General features: G+C 40.9%; 1 protein-coding gene across 1 annotated transcript in view; it reads right to left on the bottom strand.

The window, feature by feature from the left end:
• Positions 1-8,422, bottom strand: part of LOC139745998 (uncharacterized) — a 498,500-nt gene that overhangs the window by 388,205 nt on the left and 101,873 nt on the right. Inside the window, exon 2 of the mRNA XM_071656776.1 lies at positions 5,417-5,473. The gene's annotated coding sequence lies outside the window, so the exon portion shown is untranslated. The remainder of the gene's footprint in view (positions 1-5,416; positions 5,474-8,422) is intronic.

Here is an 8,422-nt window from a genome sequence, read left to right as displayed (position 1 = left end):
AACACAGGGTCACAGGTGCGCCTGGCAGGACACAGGGTCAAACACAGGGTCATAGGTGCGCCTGGAAGGACATAGGGTCACAGGTGTGCCTGGCAGGACACAGGGTCAAACACAGGGTCACAGGTGCGCCTGGCAGGACACGGGGTCAAACACAGGGTCACGGGTGCATGTTATTTTCTTCATGACGGCAGTGGTCATGACGGGAGACACGTCCTTGATACAGTGGTCGGAGTGTGGTAACCAATAGGTTATTTCTATTCTTTTTTTGGCATCTGTGGGTGACCAGTGGAGGTTACCTGATAACCCACGTACAATAAAACGATAGGCAGCCTGCAAGGGATTGAATTACACTCCTCATACTCCCTGACATGAAGCCGTCGATATAGACTCGGTGTGAGTGAGTGAGGGAGTGAGTGAGTGGTAGTGGTGGTGCAGTTTGCCTGTGGTGTGTGTTGTAATGTTTGGAGATGTGATGTGTGTTTTGCTGCTGGTGGGTCTGATGTGTTGAGGTCACAGTGCTTTCGGTGTGTGCTTCGGTGTGAGTGGTTATGAGACGGGTTATGATCATGGTGGTTGTTGGTATATTGTGGTGAGTGTGGTTGTGGTGTGTCCAGTAGTATTAGTGGTTGTGTGGTTAGCCTTGGTGTTCGAGATTGTGACGTAAGCAGTGGGTTTGGTGGGCGATTGTGAAGTGTAGTGTTGTGGTGTTCTTGGTTGTGGCTGTGGTTTAAGGGGTTGTAACAAGTGCTGTGGTAATGGTGATTGTGATTTTTGTTGTCAACGCGTTCCATCGATTAGCATCACACGAAACCAGCACGTTAACATCACAGATTAGGGTGATCATCATAGTCTGTCCTGAAAAAAAGACGGGTGATTGGGAATATCTGGATTAAAAAGAGACAGACATACACAAGTATACGTATGTGAGTAGGAGCGAAGGTCAGCGGGTATTATCAGAATACACAACTGATAGGCGTGTAGAAGAGAGACTTCTGGATGTAAGAAGGGCATTTGGTTGGATGTCTGATCCCTAGCTTGTGAAGGCGAAGGTGAAACTTTGTAGAAGTTTTCAAAAAAAGAGGAAAAAAAATAGATGTGGAGAGAAGAAAGTGGTGAGAGTAAGTGTGAGGAAGTGCTAGGAGAGATTGTGTGTAGAATGGCAAAAGATGCGAGTTAGGAGGAAGATACGGAGGTGGAAAATGGGGGCAAATGAGAGTTGGGGTGAGAGAGTATCATTAAACTTTACGAAGGATAAAAAGACGCTTTGGAAGGAGGTAAGGGGGAGGTGATAACAGGTCGTGATAAAGTGAGAATGAGATGGAGTGTGTATTTTGTAGGTTTTTTTGAAAGTGTTTGACGACAGATGTAGGGTGTTCTGGTCGTGGTGTGCAAAGTCAGAGAATTAGGGAGAGTGGTTTGGGGAACAGAAGAGATGGTGGAAAACTTACATAAGATGAAATACGGCAAGGCGGCTGGAGTGGATGGTATTGCAGTTGAATTTATTAAGAAAAGGTGACTGTGTTGATGATTGGTTGGTAAGGATACTTAGTGTATTGTTTGCTGATGATACAGCACTGGTGGCTGATTTGAGAAAGAAACGGTAGAAGCTGGTGACTGAGTTCAGAACATTGTGTGAAAGGAGAAAGATGAAAGTGAATGAGAGCAAAAGCAAGGTAATTAAGCTCAGCAGGGTCGAGGCACATGTTAGTTGGGAGGTAAATTTGAATAGAGAAAAAGATTGAGAAAGTGAAGTGCTACAGATTTCTGAGAGTGAAAATGGCAGAGAATATAAGCATGGAAGCGGTTCTCTCCACTTTTGACACATATATCCTCTTTGCCAACGTTTCCCCACTCATTCTCTCCATATGTCCAAACCATTTCAACACACCCTCTTCTCCTCACTCAACACCATATATGTTACCACACATCTCTCTTACCCTTTTATTTCCCTTACTGTCCGTAGGAGAGAAAAGAAAGAATTCTATCTTCATGTTCCCCGTGTGTCGTAGAGGAAGATTAAAGTGGTGATTTTTGAATGTGAAAGCGTGAAGAAGTTTAGAGTGTTTGGGACCTGAACATGCAGGAGGGTGTATGCGAGCATAAGATACACTGAACCGGAACGATGTGGTATACAGGGGGCGACGTGCTGTCGCTGGATTGAACCAGGGTATATGAAGCGGTCTTGGCAAAACATGGAAAGGTCTGTAGGGGATGTAGTTTCAGGGCACTGATCATTACAGTTAGAGACTGGGTGTGAGCGAACGAAGCCATTTCTGTTGTTTGTCAGTGGCTCTACTCTGCTAACGGGGTGAAAGGCGACAAGAAAAAAAAAATATTTGAAAACAGTGTAAACTAAAGGCTTAATTACTTATTAACAAAGATGTAAGCACAAAAGAGCAAATAACTGAGGTAGAACAAATGAATAACAACCAAAAGCCACAAATGTGAAGGATTTTCACAGGCAAATTCATTATCTCTCAAAGTAAAATGCCAATTTTTTCCAGGCTATAACAGGCTAAAAATTTCATCTTTTTTTTTTTGGTGTAGCACTTTTACATTTTGTCGTAACGCTTCACTCTTCTGCGTGAAAAAAACGGGGAAAAATGGACCACAAATATTACTCGAATTATATACCCTCTGCTCGAACCTTTTTGTGTGAAGCAGCACAACGACCTGCTATGAAGCGAAATGCCTATTGGAAAAGATTCGGTCCATTTCCTTGTATATGTTTATGAATCTCAGATATTCCCCTGGGAACACGGTGGGTACTTTTGTCGAAATTCAGAGCCGCTTCCCAAGTACCTTTAGAAATCCTGCTTTAGAAATGCAAAGCAGGGTTCGAGCTCTGAAGCAGTTCACGTTCGGTTCGAATGATCTACGCATCACTAAAACGTCCCACGATTCGGTTCAGGTGTTCGAGGTCTCATAGTACGGTTCAAGTGCTCGAGGTCTCACCGAAACCAATCATGGTACGTTTCAGGCGATAAAGGATAAAGGATTTATTGAAGCAGTGTCACTGAGATGCTTCAAAATACGATTCAAAGTGTCGATGTGTATAATTCCTAGCTGCTGCTTCCTATAGTTCTTGTGGACATTAGACACATGAGGATTAAATGTAACAATATCTCATTCATTCTTAGAAAAGGGAAGATGTGCCTTTCTCAACCATTTTCAGTCATTTCCTAGGTTTATGAGTCAGGTGTACACACAACTGTGGGGCTTAAATCCATCTCTGCTGTGTTCGTTTTCATTCTATTTTAGACCTGAATCTATCAACTAGAATGGCATAGATTTGGGGGGGGGAAGGACATGTTTTTATCCGTCGTCATACTAGCTACAATATATATATATATATATATATATATATATATATATATATATATATATATATATATATATATATATATATATATAAGGTTGAGTGATGTGCGACGTTCGCTGCTTGTAAGAGTAAGGTCTCCATGCATGGTTATGATGGCGTGAGGCGGTTGTGATATTGTGGCAGGTTTTATGTACGTGTATATTGGCAATACATTCGTTATGTTGATAGGAATTCTTGACGCGGGGGGATAAAGCGTCAGGATTTAACTGAACCTTTTACCTCGCTGGTGTTTACTCTTCTTATTTCTGCTGTTGCAAAGGCGTTCATAACGATATATATATATATATATATATATATATATATATATATATATATATATATATATATATATATATATAATCATCCGTCCGTACTTAATAAAAAAAATGTTTCAAAACTAACGACACTTTACTGACCATCCACGAAAAGAATATTCAAATGGAAACAGGAGACAAAAAACGAAACGAATCCTCAAATCTCGACACAAGAGAAAGCGAAGTCGATCCCCGCGTCATAAGGTCGACCCCCCCGCGTCACAAGGTCGATCTCCGCGTCACAAAGTCGATCCCCGCGTCACAAAGTCGATCCCCGCGTCACAAGCATACTACAGTCGGTTGCTGGCTCTTTGCAGGAAGATAATGTGGAATCCATCACCAGAGAGTGCGGTTCAGACAGGCTGCTTCGGGCTTCGACTCCCAAAGGTTCATTCCACTCGGTTGGACATGGGCGAGTCTTCAGAGGGTCAATGGTTCCTAAACTGTTGGGAACAAGGATGAGTTTGAGATCAGGTTTCCTGTACTTAGGGAACGAGCGATCTGATATATATATATATATATATATATATATATATATATATAGAGAGAGAGAGAGAGAGAGAGAGAGAGAGAGAGAGAGAGAGAGAGAGAGAGAGAGAGAGAGAGAGAGAGAGAGAGAGAGAGTCGATATTGCTCACCTCAGATGCAAGAAGGATTATTCCTCCCTTGCAACACGATGAATTTCACGCAAGATGAATATAATTTCTTTAGTTGGTATTCTGGAGTTTATGTAAAATCCAGTCTTGAATTACTGCCAAGGGATACGCAGCACTCACAACCGTACACACACAAAAAAAATATGCATCTGGTAAAATGCCAGTCTTCATAATAGCAGAGGGAATTACGTTAACAGTTTCCAGCACTCCAGCTGGACGTGGTTTGGAAAAAAAAATTAGTAAGTAATTTGGTGAGCAATTTCTTACGAAAGGTTTGTAAAGGTTCTATAGGGAAATATCTTTATGGCTAGTTTTCATTATATGTACTTGTAAATAAAGTGACTGTTATATTTCTTTCTTGTGTCTCCCCTAATGATGTGATAATTACACGAAAGTGCACTTGGGAACTTAATGTGTTTCACACACACACACACACACACACACACACACACACACACACACACACACACACATACATAGCTTATAATTCTACTGGTATCTTTAAGGTACCCTTAGTCTTATCATGATTAAGTAATCAATTTATACGTTAACTGCAACCATTACCAAAACGTATTCGAAAACCTCAGCAGCTAAATGTAAACAGAATGTGTTTGTGTATGTCTCTTCCTCCTGTGGTCTATAAACGGGAGAGAACATTCTCCTTTGCATCTGGAGATGTTGTCTTTTGAGATGTACTTGAACCTTTATCGAACGAATTTAACCAACAATTCGCAGTTACCTAAAAAAAAAAAAAATCGTTTTTCAGGTTAAACTTAAAAACCTTTCAGGCTATATGTAAAACCTGGAGCTTTTATAGCCACCTAAAGTCATTAAAAGCATCAACCTAAAATTTTAAAGCACAATAAAGTACCATACGACACCATTTAGTATTTACCTATATTCTTTTTAAAATCATATATGGACAAGTTTGATACAAACCCTTCTCAGAATCATTTCACTTACGTGAATGTGCTAAAGCTTAACTAATATCACATACGAAGCTTTCTTTACTTACCTTAAGTCGTCTGCTTTACCAGAGCTAAAGCCTGAGAAGATATGTAGTAAAGAAAGCTTTCCAGACTTACCTTAAGTCGTCTGCTATGTTAAGCAGACTTATACAGTCACTGGCATATTCCACACACCTGAAAATACGTAACAAAATAAATATCTTGTTTGTCTTATTCTTACATGAAATTCTTTACCCAAAAAAATACATGACACATAAAAATAAGGGCAGACAGTATGAATTATGTACATGTGTTTATATGTATATGTCTGTGTTTGTATATATATATATATATATATATATATATATATATATATATATATATATATATATATATATATATGTGTGTACATTGAGATGTATGGGTATGTATATTTGCGTGTGTGGACGTGTATGTATATACATGTGTATGGGGGTGGGTTGGGCCATTTCTTTCGTCTGTTTCCTTGCGCTACCTCGCAAACGCGGGAGACAGCGACAAAGCAAAATAAATAAATAAAATAATACATAATAAAAAGTATAAACAGAGTGACTCCTGCCAACTAGAAATGCATAAAGGAGGGAAGTATAAACTGTACACTTATTAATGAAGAATTATGAAGGCATTCTGAAATTTTTTTCCTCCCAATATGAGTTCATGAATATATCATAAGTAGACTTTTTTTTTTCATACACATTCGCTACTTCCCGCGTTAGCAAGGCGACGTCAAGAACTGGAAGGGAGGATTTCCCAATAGCATCATATTCACCCCCCTGCCATGAACGCTAGACTCATATTCACATCCCATCCATAAAGGCCAGACTCATATTCCCATCCCATCCATAAAAGCCAATCTCACATTCCCATCCCATCCACAAACGCCAATCTCATATTCCCATCCCATCCATAAAAGCCAATCTCATATTCCCATCCCATCAATAAAAGCCAATCTCATATTCCCATCCCATCAATAAAAGCCAAACTCATATTCCCATCCCATCCATCATTCGCCACCCCTCATACCCTTCCTATTACCCAACCTTATACTATTCATACACCTGAATGCAGTATGTGTATCAGGTCCTGCACACCCTCATGATCTTCTTTCCCACGTACTACCTTCATTGGGCTGATCCTATCCATTCAGTCTCTTCACTAGTTTTGTTAATTAATAATTCACAGATTCCCTCCCTCGTTAGCATTTCACATTCAACGCCTACAAAGCTCTCTATTTCCATACCTTGTTTTCCTTCAAGTTTTAAATGAGTGAACCCAGAACATCTTTTAACCTCGAAAGAACACGCCAAGATCGGTCGAACACGCATTACACCTAAAATAAACCGAATTTACCATAACATCAGAGCTCTTGACCTCATGGCACATTCTCGTAACCCAAAGCACAATTTTCAGACCAAGTGTTACAATCCTCCATGACCCTGTGACACACTCCCATGAACACATGGTTCGCCTCATTGCTCGCAGAACATAAAAGTTCTGTTGTGGTCTCTGGGAGAGTTCTTGTTCTTCGTTTCTACACTCGATGTCACACCCACGTTTCATCTTCACACTCCATAGTGCACCTGTGTTTCAGTTTCATGCCCCATACTACACCAGTGTTTCATTTTCATACCCCATACTACACCATTGGTTCAGTTTCATACCTCGTACTACACCAGTGTTTGTTTCATACCTCATACTACATCAGTGTTTGTTTCATACCTCATACTACACGTGTTTCAGTTTCAGACACTATACTCTACCAGTGTTTCAGTTTCATACCTCATACTACACCAGTGTTTCAGTTTCATACCCCATACTACACCAGTGTTTCAGTTTCATACCCCATGCTACACCAGTGTTTCATCTTCACACTCTATACCACACCAGTGTTATATCTTCACACTCCAAAACCACACCAGTGTTATATCTTCACACTCCAAAACCACACCAGTGTTATATCTTCACACTCCAACACCACAGCAGTATTTCATTTTCACACTCCACGATACACTCTCAAATCCTCACACATCACTCATACGTTTTACTCTCACAATCAGATTCCACTTCAACACCTAACACCATTCTCGTGTTTACCTTCCAACTATAGGAATAACCAGACCCGCTCTACCCTCACATTTCATAGCCAAGGTTACATTTCAAGTTACGTAAAGTTGTGGGAGCTTTGAAGGGGATGGAGTGAAGGGTGTGCAATCAGGCCTGCAATATGATGCTTAAGAGAAGGTTTTAGCATTGCCTCACCCTGACAAACAACAACTCCACACACTTTTCACTCCCATACACAAGGATAGGCTATATCATATCACTATTCTTCAATCAGTATGGACCACATTTGCTTTCACACAACCCTAACACTCCAAATGCCATTCACTCTATAAGTCTATACTGTATAATGTCAGTATAGTTCAGTCAATAAGGGCCACATATGTTATCACTCGACCATATTACTTCATTTTATCTTTTTTTTTTTATGTGTTTGTTGAGATGGCATGGGCAGCTGAGGACCTAATCAAGGCCATCCTATTCCACCGACCAACCCTTAGGGATGGACAGGGACTATCGCAACCAGGATGCATTTCGACCAATACACCTTCAGTGTTTAAGGTCAATATCTTTCAGCCAACGAGACCACAGTTCTTGTCACTCGACCAGACGACCACCAGTGCCTTTCATTCTATCAGCCTCCACTCTCGCTCCATCCCTGGTGGAAAAATAATCCGCCAATGTTCATTCATAATACTGACTCTACAGCCTCCACTGTACGTTCAATTCAAACTTGTCCCTCTCCGGATCAACCCACTCTAACTTTTCCCGTGTCGGTCCTTAAACTTTCCTTCGCCTGTACACAACTTCGGGGAGAGGAGGAGGAGAAGGACTCTTCGACTCTCTCTCTCTCTCTCTCTCTCTCTCTCTCTCTCTCTCTCTCTCTCTCTCTCTCTCTCTCTCTCTCAACCTTCGTGGACTCATCCAATATAGGACCTCTATCATCGTTGGAAAACAAGACAAATTTTTCACGCCTCTCCTCATGCTGGGATCTTGGCCTCTGGCGGAGACGGAGTGGTGGGGGATGGGAAAAGAGAGTTTAAA

The sequence above is a fragment of the Panulirus ornatus genome, chromosome 4 (assembly GCF_036320965.1).
Source record: "Panulirus ornatus isolate Po-2019 chromosome 4, ASM3632096v1, whole genome shotgun sequence".
In the NCBI taxonomy this organism is placed as follows: Eukaryota; Metazoa; Arthropoda; class Malacostraca; order Decapoda; family Palinuridae; genus Panulirus; species Panulirus ornatus.
The sequence above is the reverse complement of the archived record's forward strand: the minus strand, read 5'-3'. Positions and strand labels throughout refer to the sequence as shown.